Raw genomic sequence first — 16,940 nt, 5'->3', positions numbered from 1 at the left:
GAAAGTTCCCTAAGGAGGGAAGAATGTAACGCCCCAAATTTTCGAGGTAAACTTTTACCGCCTTATTTAATTTTTAGGGAATTTTAAATTTTGGATTAATTTCTGAAATTCTGGAATTTTTTAGTTGTAAATTTATATAATAATAATATAATAGTAATTATATTATTATTATTATTAATTATTATAAGCTTTATATGTAATTTAATATTAATAATATCTTTTATTTTGTTATTATTAGTATTATTATAATTATTATTTAATTATATAAAAGTTAATACATATATATATATATATATATATATATAATATTTTGTATATTATTATTATTAATTAGAATTATTAAAAGTTAATATATATATATACATTTAATAATATTTTATTTATTATTATTATTATTTTAAAATGTTATTATTATTATTAAATTCCTTAACTTAATATATATATATATATACATATTTTAAAAAAAAAGGGAGAAGGGGAACCCTACTGCCGCGCGAGCCCCCCCCCCATCCATCTTCTTCTTCGTTTCACCTCCCCCAGCGCCGCAGCCGTCTCTCTCTCTCTCTCTCTCCATTTCCGTTTCAGCGCCGCCCATCTCCAACACTCTCTTCTTCTTATCTTCTTCCCTTCCATCCTCCTTCTTCAGCCGACGCGACCCCAGCTTCTTCTTTTCCTTCTTCTCCGGTCAACCCGAACCCACAGTCGCATTCGTGGAAGCTTACCGAATCTCCGTTTCGCACCAGCCAACGCCACCGCCTCTGTCCCAACCGCAGGTGGTATCCCCTCCTTTCAATGTCGTGCCTCGTGCGTCGTCTGCGAATCGCCGCCGCCCTCGTTCGCCGGAAGATAATAAACCAACCGTGGCTGCTCGATCTCATCCAACCCGACCCGAGAACCCATTTCGAGCCGAGCCGCGAGCTACCCGAGCCGAAAACCAAACCAACCCAAGCCGCGAGCCGCGAGCCGAGCCGAGTAGCGATCCAAGCTGAGCCGCGAGCTGCGAGCCGAGTGAGCCGAGTGAGCCGAGCCACGATCCGAGCCGCGAGCCGAGTGAGCCGAGCCGCGAGCTGAGCCGCGAGCCAAGTGAGCCGAGCCGCGAGCCGAGTTGAGCCGAGCCACAAGCCGAGCTGTGAGCCAAGGCCAAACCGAGCCGAGCCGAGGCCAAGCCGAGCCGAGCCGAGGTGGAGCCGAGCCGAGCCGAGCTGAACGCCTTCAAGCCGAGCCGAGCTCCTTGTTTCACCAAGCCACCTAAGCCTTCCTTCCTCCGCTCCAGGTCACGGTGAGTCTTCGGTAGGGATTGTTTTCGATGAATTCCCTAATGTGCTACATCCGATTAGAGTTTGAATATTGGAATAAGATATGGCCCTACTTTTCTCCTTTGAAGGTAGTACAGAGTTGACGCTTGAGTTCTCGGGTCTTGCGGTAGGCTTGTTGGAGGTAGTTTTCCTTTCCTTGGGTAAGTCAACGGATGTCGCTTCTGACCTTTTTAAAATGACTTCTACTAGAGTCATCAACTAAAACCTTTGTGTTTTCGTTTACGTTGATCCGTTGAGCGTGGATTCGATCGAGGGGCATAACCGAGTATCAGGTAAGGGTTTTCCTACTACTGGACCTCAGATCGAGGCTGGAAACGTAGTAATCCACAGGGGATTACACGTTAGTGACTGTATTGAATAACTGTATGTGTGTTGACTGTTAAGCACTGTTGTTATATTTTGTCTGATGTGACGGTACTGTGACTGCTAATTGTAGATTGGGATTTTATATTGGTGGACCTTGAAGTTACGGTTCAGTATGTAGTAATCATTGGTCTGGATGTTGATCATGGAATTTGGACGGGGAAGGACAGTGAGTCCGGTTTTGGTTGGTTATTTGATTGGGTCTAGGGTTTTCCCTAATGGTGTGCGAATTAGTGACGCGTATAGTAACTGAGGGTGTAATTGTTTAAACCTATACTATCTGACTGACAAAGCCTATGGCGGAACTGTAATATGAATGCCGTTGGGGTGTGACTGTTGTGGACTGTTTAGTATGGACTGAGGGGTAACGGTTAGCTTCATCTATGGGGTAGTGTGCCTTACGGATATGTGCATCCTTCGGGAGCACTAGACTGATATGCGCATCCTTCGGGAGCACTAGACTGATATGTGCATCCTTCGGGAGCACTAGACTGATAGGTGCATCCTCCGGGAGCACTAGACTGATATGTGCATCCTTCGGGAGCACTAGACTGATGTGTGCATCCTTCGGGAGCACTAGACTGATGTGTGCATCCTTCGGGAGCACTAGACTGATATGTGCATCCTTCGGGAGCACTGGACTGATATGTGCGTTCTACGGAACCACTAGACTGTTATGTAGGGCACCCCCGAATAGGAAGTTAACTGTTGTCCCCTAACGGGCCCAGTAGTGGGTCCCTTACTGGGTATGTTTATACTCACCCTTTCTCTTCTTAACTTTTCAGGTAAGGGCACGGCTAGGGGCAGACCGACGAGGGGCAGAAAGGATGCGTGAATGTCATATGGACGTGTCCGATTTTATTTTCGCTTCTGCTGATGTATTTTGGTTAGAGTATTTGTTTTGAGGATTTTGGATTTGATGATTTGAGATTTTATTCAGAACTTTTGTAACTGTGATTTGAAATAGGGCCCGATACTGTTTTGTTGTTTTATTCCTAACGTTTTAAGAAATTGTAACTGGTCTAGTATGAATTTGGTATTGTGTGGTCGAGTCTTAGTATCGAGTAATGACCTCAGCTTAGTCCGGAAAGTTGGGTCGTTACATACTGAATGTCTAGTTTTAATTAGATTGACTTCAACGAATAATATGAAAATATAATGTGTTAATTTAGAAACAAAACTTTAAATATAAGAATAATATTGTCCCATGAATACAATATATTCGGCTGCAATTCAACGAAAATTATGAACAATATACATGACCAATTTAGAAAACATAATTTTTATGAACTATTGTGTAACTCTTGAAACAACGTTAATATTGGTCATATCTAAAAAAACAATATATATATATCACTATAACGTATTATACACAATAAGCCTTAGTATATGATGAACAAACATGTAAACCGAAACCAACTTCACATGGTGTAAAAAATTTTAAAATGACATTTAAATATATGAAAAATATTGCGAATTGGATGTAATATAATTGTTATAAATTGAAACTATATTCTTCTCAAAATGAATAAATTATTAATCTTTGCTAATATAAGGAAAAACAATTATATCACTGTACAATATTATCGACAATATATCATGGTATATAATGATCCATTTAAACCAAAAACAATTTTAGACACAGTAAGAAATTATGAATTTGACTTTCAATATATGAAAACATTCCAAATTGAATGTAATATAATAAGTATAAATTCAACAAAAAATATTGATTACTAATGTAAGAAAAAAACAATTGAAATACATAGAAACAAATATGAATAAGACGAATAAGATGAAACAAATTTACTTAATCGAAAAACCTTACCGGCATACTATAATTTACTTCACTGGAAAAACATTAATAAGAAGATACAAATATGTACTCACCAGACAACTTGGAGGAGATGAACGAAATAAGAAAGAATAGACAGAGAGATCGATTGAAATGTTGAAGATGTAGTATACTTCACCAAAAGAATAAAAAATGGACGGAGAGATGATTGGAAATTTTTTTTCTCTAAATTCATGGAAGGATATGAAAATGGGGAGAGAGAAAGATGATTGAAAATATTACATAATTGTATTCAATATATATCATATTTACATAGGACTAATAAATGACCACAACTACATTAAATAAAAAAATGTATATTAAATAATTAATAGAATAAATATGTTAGTTTTAATATAAATAATAAATATAGTACAAAATATTTATGGAAAAAAAATATATCAATTTTCATTAATATTTAATATTTAAAGTTAATGAAAAAGATCAAATTGGTCCATAAAATTGGCCAAATCTTATTAGAAAGTTTAAGATATTTATGTAAAATCATAGTTATGTTAGGTTTTTTTTTTTGTCTAAATATTTCTATAATATATTGTTATATGGTGGTTAATCCGTATACAATTGAAATAGTTGATCCATTGGTCGACCAAATTTAAGAAACATATTCCCATATCGAATTCAAAGTATTGAAATTGTTGACTTGTGGTTGGACTTTGGATTGGCCGAGCTTTTGGGCTGATGATAAGATTGATATATGCAGAACTTGATAAAATGGAAAATTCGATCGTGGGAGTTTCTGCAGCAAGAAAAAACGTGGTTGATAAGTTTCATTGCAATTCCATGCTTTTCAAATATTTTGTAGTTTATTCCTATACATTGTAAATAAAATTATCCGAAACCAGATCATGAATAAATTTCTAATCGATATATAGTCTTGTAGAAAACATTGGTAATGTTTTTGCAGTCCAATAAACTTGAAAAAAATGTACGAATTTAAATTTTGAATTTATCATTTTATTATTTTAAATTTGATTTAACCTAACAAATTTGATTTAGTTTGATTTGAAAAGGTTGGGTTTATTATTATTATTATTTTTTTATAATCTCAAATAGATTTGTTTGTTAATCAAAAATTAAATTCATTGATTTGATCGAAAATATTTTGATTTAAAAAAGTAAAAAGATATCTTATTAATAAGCTTTTATTATTTATATATGTGTGGTTTTCACATTTCTGTTTTTTTTCATTAACCTAAAATTAGTTTTATCAAATATGATTTAATTTGTTTTCCTCTGTTTTATTATCGGGTTGTTTTACGAAAATATCAAATTGACTTTAAAAATAGTAAATATTTTGTTGTTTTCTATTTTTCAAATTTTTTTATTAGATTTAGTTTAATTTATATAAGATCAAAAAATTCTTTTCAATATTCTAAAAGTTTTGAATTTTTTTTAAACATCTTTTTTATTTTTACAAGAAAAACTATTGTAGATGTAACAAAAGACCAAACTATTTATGGCCCGGGTAACAAAGCCCATAAAGTTAGTCATCTTTTAAATATTTCAGATTTGTCCTTTCATCTTTCTTTCTTCCTCGCGATTCGTCTTCCTTCTCTATTTCGTCTTCTCCGTTCTTCACCTGCGATTTCGTCTTTCTTCTTTCCTCTTTTTCTTTTCTGCGATTTCTTTCCATCATTTTTCTTATTTTTCAATTCTTTATTTACGTCGTTTAATCTTTCCATCATTTTTCTGTTTTTCCTCTTCTTTTTTTTTTTTCGCTTCGATTTCTTTCCATTGTCTTTCTACTTTTCCTATTATTTTTTCGCTGTGATTTCTTTTCATCATCTTTCTTCTTTTCTTTTTTTACGCGTTTGCATTTTGTTAACCAAATCTAAACGACTTTGTATAAGACTGTGTACATAAAAAATAGCAAAATCTAATGTGTATAAGACTGTGTACAAAAAAATAGTAAAATCTAAAAGATTGTGTATAAAGAATCTTGAAAAAAATCATTTGGATTGGAGTAGCCAATTGTAAATGATCGTTTAAAAAAAGTAAACGATCGTGTGTAAAAAAAATCTTGAAAAAAATTCGTTTGAATCGGAGTAGCCAAATGTAAACGATCGTGTAAAAAAAAGTAAATGATCGTGTAAAAAAATCTAAACGATCGTGTAGCACAAAAATTAAAAAAATTGTGTACCAAATTTTAAAAAAAATCATTTAGATTTGGGTCCCCAAATCTAAACGGTCATGTAACAAAATTAAACGATTGAATTGAAAAGATAAATTGTAGTCATATCTAAACGATCACGTATAAATTGTAATCACATCTAAACGATTGCGTATAAATTATAATCATATATAAACGATCGCTTTGTAGCCATATCTAAACGATCGCATATAAATTTGCGTATATATTGAACCATATCTAAATGATCGCCTTGTAGTCATATCTAAACGATCGCGTATAAATTATAGTCATATCTAAACGATCGCGTATATATTGAACCATATCTAAACGATCGCGTATAAATCGCAAATATATTACACGCGCGTTATTGACAGCATGGTTGATGGGGCTTTTTGGTATTTTACACTTTTTCCGTTTTTTGAATTGTTTTATAGAGTGTAAATATTTTGCCGCTTTTTTATATTTTTGAAAATACCCCTTTTTACAAACTAAAATATTATTATTTATTTGTAAGATGTTATTTTAATTTTACAAACTATTTCAAATAAATTTCCATTTAACATTATTTCTCTATTCTATAACAGACAAGCATGTTTTCTAGTAATATATCTCTAATATTAAATTTTTAAAAAAATTGAGATATTGCTTTAGAAAGGAAATTTAATAGTTTGTAAACCTTCCTTCAATCTCAAACTAAATGGTAAACAACAAAACAAACAGTGGACTATTGTTTGTAGACGGCAAATGAATGATTATAGTAATGGAAGACGAGTCCAACGAACGAACGTCGGCATAACTTTCATAGCTACTTTGACGGACAATTCTAGCAACGACTGCTTTGACAAATAAACGTCGGATGACTGACGGTTCTTCAACGGATGACTTCTTCAACGACAACGGACGATCAATTCTGATGGGTTCCTACAAATGTGTTATTTGTCTTCAATGGAGGTTTCTTTGTTTTGGTTCAAGCTCGAAAATAGAGGTTACGGAGAAAATCAAGGTTTTACCCATGAAAGGTAGAGAGAATTTGATTTTTTGCATGTCATTAATGTAAGCCCTCATTCCGTTCTCTTTTATTTTATCTATTTATTTAATATTTCCCAAACAGTGAAAAACAAGTTAGAATATTTTCTTTTATACTTTTTAGGGTGATTTGTCTTTTAAGGAAAATTTAGAACTATTTTAATTGGGTTAAAGCTTGAATTTTGTTAGTTTTTAAAAACTATCTAAGGGACATCATAGTAATTTCTTCTTATTTTTAATAAAAAAAAGAGGGAAAAAGAAAAGAAACAAACGGGGGATATTTTCTTTTTTTTTCTCTCTTCTTCTTCTTCCTCACCTTCTAGAGAGAGAGTGTTAACTGCCCCTCCATCCCTTTTCTCTTCAAGTCGTTCGCCTCTACCTCTTTGTTCTCTTTCGATCGTCGCCATCCCTCACCGTGATCTAACTGTGTCTCTCTCGAGCTATAGATCAGCCACGAGCTATGCAACCCCGTTTTGTCGTTCATCAAGCTGACTTCACTATCTGTGTCACTCATCCACATTGTCTAGCATCCACGGCACACCCTTTATTCATCTATTGTTGTTGTGCCACATCACACGTCGTTAACGAAGAGACCTCAGCCATGATGCCTTCAGTCACGACGTTGCTCACCGACGCCCAATTTGATCGTTGTCGCACCGTCCATCTAACCGATTGACAGCCACCCTATGTCGAACTCTTCACGGGTTACACAAATTTGAAGTCTTTAGGCTTGATTGAAGTCGTTCTACAAGCTGAATCACTGCCAACTTCCTTCTTTTCCAACTCCTTATCGTTAGATCTAAGTTTTGGGTAAATCTTCTTTATTTTAGTTGGATTTCTTGATGTGTTTCAATTACCCATTAAAATTCAACTTGGTTTTCACAATACCCATTACATTTTAATGCTAGATTTGAATATTAAAAGAGTTTGAGTCGCTGTCTAGCCATTCAAAAACTTGAAATTAGGCGTTTCGACACAACTTTGGTAAGTTTCTAAGTTTTTTGGAGCAGTTATTGAATACCCATTTGTTTCTAGTGTTAAAATTGAATAGCCCATGATGTTGAAAGCTAGATTTCGAAGTTAGAAGGTAGTATTGGTGCTGTCCATTGAAGTTTAGGTTACTTGGTTAACTTCTTGATAAGTTTTGGAGCAATTTTGTTGAGTTTTTCTAGAGTTCTTGAATGCCCATTAAGTTTAAGCGTTAAAACTGAATAGACCATGATGGTGGATGCTTGTTTTCGAAGTAGAAAGTCGATAGGATGTTGTTCATTAGGATTAAGGCTACTTTAATAATTGTTCGATAAGATTTTAGGTAATTTTAGTAAGTTTCGTGAATACCCATTTAGTTTTAGCATGAACTTGATTTTCCTCATATTTTTATGTATGAAAGATTGAAGATTTGAAGGACTTAGAAACATTGATCAAAATGTTTAAAGTCGTTTAGGACAAGTGTAGGTAATCTCTTAAGTTATATATTGACTTGTTAGTTTGGTTTTGAGATTGTTAATGGATCTAACCCTCTAAGGTACGGTATGGATATTGGGTATAAGAGCATATGGTTTTAAAGACGACTTAATCTTGTTTGTTTATGACGTTAGGAGTTTAAGTTGAAGTTTAAGGGCCCAAAAGTGAAATATTTAGCCTAAATTAAAGCATGTGGTGAATGATACCAATATACCACAATTATTTCTAAAATATTTAATCGTGATCACGATTAAATATTTTAGAGATAACTGTGGTATCTTGATATGCGAATATAACTAAGGGTCATTGATCGTTATTTCAGGTCAAATTGAAGTAGAAAAAGCGTATAACCCGAGGGATAGAGTTACTGATTGTGAGTGGCTTATTTTCAAGATTTCTTTATACTTATACATGTTGTCTCATGATATTGCTTGAAAACTACCATGATGTAAACTTTTTATGATCACATTTTTGTTTATGTTTAAACAATGTATTTACACATCGAAATTTTCAAAATGTTTATGACTCGAATTTTATAAAAGCGGGTTCAAGTTCCTATTTCATTTACACTTAAACAATGTGTTTGTTCATCACAGTTTTAAACATGCACATGGTTTGAACTCTATAAATTTGAGTTTCAAGTTTTGATTATACTTGGTTTGAAATATGTTTAACCGATATTTATGGTAAACGAGAAGGTGATTTTCCTAAGGCTACGTGAATGTGTTTCTGTAGTGCCACCTATGGTTGTTAGAGGATTTCGAGGCTGAAAGAGACCGTGATCGGAGATTCGGGAACCTGAATCTAGGTGAGGATGTGGATGGAGGATTGCGATGTGGCTTCGGGCCTAGCTTGACCCGTGGTGGATGGCTCTATGTGCACATAGGAGCGGTATGTTGTTATTGTGGTAGATGCCAAATATGCGTGAGCTTCGTCTGGCCGTGTGTTTTCTTATAGATGTAGATCACATGTGAGCTATTTTGGGCCGTGTATTTAGTATGCTATCATGGTTGGATTGGATTAGATAGATGTTATTACTGTGGTAGGTGCTAAGTATACGTGAGCTCCATTTTGTCGCGTGTTTTCTTGTGGATATGGAGCACCTGTGAGCTATTCCCAGTCGTATACTTAGTATGTTATCATGGTTGGATTGGATTGGTTGGAGGTTGATATCGTGGCGGATACTAAAGATGCATGAGCTAGTTTTGGTCGCATGACACTTTGTCATATGCGAGCTATCTTTAGCCCTATTTTTAGAAGTCTTGCCATTGTTGGATTGACTACAGGTTTGTTGGTGGACTAATGGCTATGAGTTAATGACGTTTTTAACTAATATTTCATTACGAATGCATATTTATAGATTTTCTATTTAAGCATGCTTTACGAGTTTTACTTCTAAGAAACTTGCCATTCACTAAGTTTTCAACTTACATTTTCATTGTTTTCTGCCTCTCCCCCTCCCCTCAAGTAGCGATCAAGGGCCAAGTGTTGGTTGAACTCTCATTATCGATTGTAGATCTCCATTATTCTTTTTGTATGTATATAGTTATCTTTTGTAATGAATCATGGAGTGGTTAGATGTAGCGAGAGTGAGGTTGTGAACTTGTGTTTGGGGAGATCTCTCATTAAATTGAAACTATTTTGTACGTAATATCTAGTTTGAATATGATTTTCTGCCTGAAACTCTGAAATTGTCAAGAGAAGTATGTGGGGAGACACACTTGATGTGTTGTGGAAATTCTGAAGTTGCATATACATATATAGAAGTGCAAAATTTCTCCCCTTTACATGTTTGGCTAACCCATATTTTAAGAGAGGTGTTATCCGAAATTTTTATATAATTTTTTAAAAGCATTTTATCAATCTTATGTTTGAAAAGGATTGTTTTAAGGAGTAGATTCATACCTAGATCTAGGTTAAAAGGAGAAAATTTAAAATGGGGTGTGACAATTAATTGATTGTCTTGGTATTTGGTTTGATTATTGTGTATTTAATTTGAGGGGTTTTTTAATTATTGTGTGGTACGTTATTCAAATCATTCAATTGAAAGTTGGGGTTTTAAACCGGCTGGTGTTATTTTTGGCATTCCATATTTTTCGTTTTTAATATATTTTTTTTATTTTTCCATTTGTATAATTTTACATTTATTTTTCTATTTTCCCAAATAAGAGTTGCTATTTATGTGGTTGTCCCTTGATATATATAGATATAGAGCGAAACCAAAAAAGATGTATTTTCCTTAAACTTAAGTCTCATTTACCAACTCATGATCGCAAACATACGCAACACGATTTTGGCAAACAAGCCTCATCACTCATCAGATTACTTTTGTCATTGGTTTGTTCAAATTGTAAATATATGTAATGGAACTGTAGGTAATATTGATGAGAGTTATATGGGACCCATTGTATATACATGTGTTTGTCTATATTGTATTTTTTACATATTTCCAAATTCTTTCTCTAACCAACAACTGACATCCTTTACTTCGGAGGACAAAAAGTTTTGGATTCAAATTCTTCCACCTATATTATGCTTAAAAAGTCTTTCTCAAACAAAAAAAAAGAAGCTCTTCCTCCGGATACTAGGTAGTTAGGGTATTTTTCGGTTTATTTTAACTTTAAGATTGCATTGCTATTAGTTTAAATTTCATTCAATATCACATAGTAAACATAGTTTTTTATTACAATTCAATTCATTCTCATTACACGAAAGCAAACACTATAAAGAGTAATCTAATTACAATTTCCAGTTTATTTTCTTTACGATTTAATTACGATTGTACCCAAAATTTCAAAAGAATAAGTAAACACACATCAATATCATATTTCAATTATTGATGATTTAATGGTTACAAAATTGATGGTTTAATTGTTACAAATTTTAAAAATAGGGGTCCTTATGGCAATATGGGCTTTGGCAATAATTTTTTGTGCAAATTATTCAAGCTTCCTCATAGATATCTCTCTTCCCCATATAGAGACTGCATTAGATGCAACCCTCTCTCACACATGGGTGTTTTAATTTTGTAAGAATATTGATTCTAATTCCACTACTTTAAAAGCAAAGTTTTGCAAGATGTTGGTGTAACAGCACATTTTAATTGCTCTTCAAATTTAACACAACATGTCAATTCAAGCGTTCACTAGTTAGAAAAAGAAATCGAATTAATGAAAAATATTCTCAGATTGAAGAAAAATAATTGAAGAATTAATTAAAACTAAAAACCGTTTTAGAATTAACCGCTAAAATTACTCTTGTTCTTGGAATTAATTTCAAAAGGTAAAAAAAAAAAAAAACAACTATTTTTTTTTTTCGTTTTCTTTTCTTGTGCTATGTTACTCATTTTCAACCATTATTTTGGAAACAACTACGAAGAAAAATTTCTTTTAGTCTCTGAATTTTAAATTTAATTTATAAGTTTGAAAATACTAGGAGTGTGATTTTTATAGTATGCTTCATTTTTATTGTTGACTTTAGAACTTGTTTTTATTTGGTTTTTAGGTTTCAAGATTTACAATTTTATATTTTTCACTTAATACTCACCTTTAATTTTGACATTTATTATATTAATTAACTTAAATTGATAAATTAAATTAAAATAGGTTTTATTAATTTTCGTTATGTTATAAAATAAGAACAAGGAAATAACGCAAAATAAGAATAGAGAAGAGAGGAAGTAAGGAACAATTGAACTCAATTGTGGTGTATCTTACAAAGACACCACATACCTTTATTTATAGAACATGTCATGATATAGGTTACATTATGGAATTCAATGGGATGAATGTTACAACATGGAATTGAATGAGAGATAATATGAAAAGTGGTAATCTATTTAGGTTATGGATATCTACATTTATTATATATAATTATATTTACAGTAATACCCCTTAGATATCCATAGTATATAAAACAAATGACTCGTGTTAAAACCTTACTAGAAAAACTCGATAGGAAAAAACCTAATGAAAGGAAAAGAAGGTACATCATTTTTATACTTTAATATAACTGCCTCATTGAAAACCATGCTAGGAAAACATAATGGAAAAAACCATAGTCAAGGAAAAAAGAGTGCAGTATTTCTACTCCCCCTTATGGATACATCACTTGAGTTCTCTGAGTCGTCGCATTCCAATGTTGTGCACCAGCTTTTCAAATGTTGATGTGGGTAATGTCTTTATGAATAAGTCTGCTAAGTTGTCTTTTGAAGAAATTTGTTGAACACTGATGTCACCATTTTCATCAAGGGCATGAATATAGAAGAGTTTTTGTGAGATATGTTTTATTCTATCTTCTTTTATATACCCTCCTTTGATTTATGTTAATTATACATGTGGTATTGTCTTCAAATAATATTGTTTTGGTAATTTTTTACTGAAAGACAAATCGGATGTTTCTTGATATGATGAGCCATTGACCTTAACCATACACATTCTCTACTAGTTTCATGAATTGTAAAATTTTATGCATGATTCGATGAAGTCACCGTAATTTTTTGCTTTACAGATCGCCAAGATATAGTAGTTCCTCCACATGTAAACAAATAACCTATTTGAGATCTTGCTTTGTGTGGGTCAGATAATTAAATATTCAGTATCTGCATAACCAACTAGATCAAAGTTTGATTTGTTTGAATAAAACAAACCCATATAAATCGTTCCTTGAAGATAATGAAAAATATCTGCTTAACTCCATTTCAATGTCTTTTTATTGAAGAAAAACTATATCTGGCTAATAAATTTACTGAAAATGTTATATCTAATCTCGTGATATTTGCAAGATATATTAGTGCATCTATTGCACTAAGCTATTGTAAAGACCCAACTTCTTATACTGAGCCAAAGTCATTACTAAATGTAAAGCACATGATTTAAGCCATAAAGTTTAGTTAAAACGAATAAAACCTCAGAATTTTATTTATAAAAATCAAATCAGGATAATGTGCAAAATATAAATAAATATTAAAATCCTACTCGGGCTCTATCTACTTTTAAAGAAATGAAATAGTAAATAAGGAAGAAAATAAAACTCAAGTACTAAATGTCTAAAACGGGGTGTAAGCGGAAGCAGAAATCTCTATGGCTCGCCATGGTCACTTCTGGTCGCTCGCCAGCTTGCCCTTGCCCCTACCTCGGCCCCTACCTAAAAAACATGACATGGAGAGAGTGAGTGTAAAATACTCACTAAGAGACCCACTACTAGTCCCACTAGGTGCCTGTTAGCTTCCTATTAGAGTCCTGAAAATAGTACCCAATCTCTGGCACGTTCCCGAACACGTGCAACATGCACTCCCGTAGGAACGAAAATCTGGTCTTCGGTGTCCTGGGGGAGCACCTAGGACATACTGGTCTGTAGTGAACCCAGGGGAAGCACTAAGACAATCGGGCTGCGAGGATCCCGTCGAATCACTCGAATCATATCTATATCCATGCTAGACTAACGTCCCGTCAGACTACGCAGTCCTAAATAGGTGGTGATCCCGAAGGACACCCATGCAGGTATGACTCTAATAGGCTAAGCTAACAGGTACCTTAACCATAGCATACATAAGCATAACATCATCATGTAATCGTATCAGTCTAATCATCATTTCACATCTCATCACAATATCCAACATACAGTCATAATAAGCCACGTCATCACATTACCATGCCATCATATAAAACCACATCATCAGTCACATCATGCTCTACATGTGTTATACAGTCTAGTCCTTAACATGCATAACTGGAAGTGTATGCGGTCTCATGGTTCTAATCATAGAGCTAGTAGTAGAAATCTCTTACCTGGAGATTTGCTCGACGAGTCCTAACCGCAAGACAAGTGTGCTTTCCAAGCAGCGAGGTCATAAGTGTTTAATAACGCCAAAATTCATAATTAAATCACCAAACGACCCAAGACCCAAAGTGCAGTTGAGATGACTTACTCTAGGTCGAGGTTGCAGTAGTTCCCTTTAAGTCGAGAAATCCCACGTTTCAACTCCACTTGGTTTAACCGGCCCTTTCAGAAAAATAATTTAATTTAACCCAAAATTAAATTATTTAAAACCAAGATTACACTTCGTTAGGTATGCCAAAAATCCAACCAACTTACCACAAACTCACCAAGGACACGTGGGGGAAAGGACCAAAGAATTAGGTGGCTCCAAAAAGGCTTGGCGGCTCGGCTGGAAAAGCAGGGACCGACTAGGCTTGGGTGCAGGCGCGACTTGGCTCGTGTGCAGGCGCGGCTCGGCTCGAGTGAAGGTGCTGCATGCGTGCAGCTCGGCTTGCGGCAGAAGGGAGGTGCGGCTCGGCTTGCACGCGGGCGTGGCTTGACGGCGCGAAGCGGCTGCGCGGGTCGGATTCCGGGTCAAAGGCGCGGCGTCTCTATTTGGTCAGAAACGTGGATCGGCTGCGACAGAAGGTGCGGCTCGGTCACGAAGAGGTGATGCGGGTCGAGTTTCTGGCTCGGGCGACGACGTGCAGGCGGAGGAGACGCGGCGCTCGGTAGGAGTTTCGTTTGAGCGCGGGGCGGAGATGCGATCGGGTCGTGCGACGGGGTGCGGCGCACGACTTCCGAACTCGAACGACTGGCGGTGCGGGTTGGCTGATCTATTCGGCTGACTTGCAGGGACGTCTGCCGCGGTTTCTGGCTGAAGGCGGCGCTCGGCGACGGGCGGACGGCGGCGGCGGCACTTGCTAGGGTTTTTTTTTCCAAAAATTTCTTTAGGTTGCTCTCTCTTTTCTTTTCCAAAAAAAAGGTTCTACTTTTGGTACACGGGTCCCAAGGCTCATTTATAAGGTAAACCCAAAATAAATTCCCTTTTTCATTTTCCTTCAATTAATTCAAAACCAACAACTTTCTCTCTCTCCAATTAAATCTCCCAATATCTTAAATTTTCAAAAAATTATCCAATCACAACATCCCCTTTCGAAAATATATATATATTCTTTTCCAACTAAAATATCACATTAGCTTAACTCAATTATTTTATCTTCAACAAACAACCTTACCAATTTAATTATCCAAATCAAAATGATTATGTCTCTAAACCTTGATTAATCACAAGTCAAAATGATCAAGTTCCTCAAATAAATTCGAAATTTCCCATAACCACACCTTAAAAAAATAATAATAAAAAGGAAATCAAATTTGTTGGGGCGTTACAGCTATGGTACTTCAGGACCAAGTAATTCTTCATTATCTTCTTGAGGTTGAAAGATATCATTTTTCACATCTACTAATCGAACCATTATTGAAATGTTCAATGATGGGTGTGCTTTGTCCATATATAATCTTTTTAAAATCTTTTCTGTATATGTTGATTGATGAATAAAAATTTCATCAACTTAATGCTTGATTTGCAAGCCAAGACAAAGATCTTTTACATCAAATTCTTTTTTGAGATATTCTATTGCCTATGAGAGCTCTTCAGAAGTTCTAATTATATTTAAATCATTAGTATAGATGTAACGACCCAACTCCTTATACTGAATCGAAGTCATTACTAAATATAGAACAAGTGGTTTAAGTCATAAAATTTATTAAAACGCATAAGGTTTGAGAAATTTTATTTATGAAAATTCAAATAAGGTAGTTATGCAAAAAAAATGAAATGCGTTCTAAAGTCCTACTCGGGCCCTATCTACATAAAAAGATGATAAGTAATGAAGAATACTCAAACTCAGGTACTAAAGTCTAAAACAAGAATAAGCGGAAGCAGAAGTCCCTATGGCCCGCCACGGTCACTTCGGGTCGCTCGCCAGCTTGCCTTTGCCCTTGCCTCGTCCTCTACCTGAAAACATGACATGAAGAGAGTGAGTATAAAATACTCAGTAAGGGACCCACTACTAGTCCCACTAGGTGCCTGTTAACTTCCTGTCAGAGTCCTGTAACTGGTACCCAATCTCTGGCACGTTCCCGAACACGTGCAACATGCGCTCCCGTAGGAACGTAACTCTGGTCTTCGGTGCCCCGGGGGACACCTAGGACAATCGGGATGCGAGGACCCCGTCGAGTCACTCGAGTCATATCTATATCCATGCTAGACTGGTGTCCCGTCGGACCACACAGTCCTCAATAGGTGGTGATCCCGAAGGACACCCATGCAGGTACGACTCTAACAGGTTAAGCTAACATGTACCCTAATCGCAGTATACATACACATGGCATCAGCATATAACATAACAGATAAATCATCATTACACTCTCCATCTCGACATCCGTCGTACAGCCATAACAGCTCTCGTCACCACACAACATGCTATAATATAACCATATCATCATTTGCATCATACTATCATTGATTTCATGCATCGTATTGTCTAGTCCTCAACATGTACAATTGAAGTATACGTAATCTCATAATTCTAAACATGGTGCTAGTAGTAGAATCTCTTACCTGGAGATTTACTTGACGAGTCCTAACCGCGAGGCAGTATGCTTTCCAAGCGACGAGGTCCTAACTGTTTAATACGCCAAAATTCGTAATTAGGTCACCAACGACTAACGGTTCAAGACTCATTTGAAATGACTTACCCTAGAAAGAGGTTGCAGTGCTCGAGCCCCTACTGAAGAAATCCCACGCTGCAGCAGTTACTTGGTCCAAGACGTCCCTTAAGGAAAATAATTTAATTTATAGGGGATCTCCCAACGCATCACGAAAACATTGAGAGATCCCACTTACGGCGTCAGGAATGCTCCACCTTTCCCGACGCACAATAATAGCGTCGAGAATGCTCCTTATTCCCGATGTCGTTCTTGACGCATAAAGCATGGCGTCGGGGATACATGCCCGTCA

At 35.3% G+C, this 16,940-nt stretch overlaps 1 long non-coding RNA gene across 1 annotated transcript; it reads right to left on the bottom strand.

Moving 5' to 3' along the window:
* Positions 1 to 15,846: 15,846 nt before the first annotated feature.
* LOC127148197 (uncharacterized) lies at positions 15,847 to 16,721 on the bottom strand. Its single transcript, XR_007819007.1, has 3 exons — positions 16,679 to 16,721; positions 16,542 to 16,605; positions 15,847 to 15,935 (listed from the first exon to the last, which is right to left on the bottom strand). It is a non-coding gene; the product is annotated as an uncharacterized LOC127148197 (long non-coding RNA).
* Positions 16,722 to 16,940: the final 219 nt, after the last annotated feature.

Source organism: Cucumis melo, chromosome 2 (genome assembly GCF_025177605.1).
Source record: "Cucumis melo cultivar AY chromosome 2, USDA_Cmelo_AY_1.0, whole genome shotgun sequence".
Classification (NCBI taxonomy): domain Eukaryota; kingdom Viridiplantae; phylum Streptophyta; class Magnoliopsida; order Cucurbitales; family Cucurbitaceae; genus Cucumis; species Cucumis melo.
Note: the sequence above shows the minus strand (reverse complement) of the source record. Positions and strands in the feature narration are given on the sequence as shown.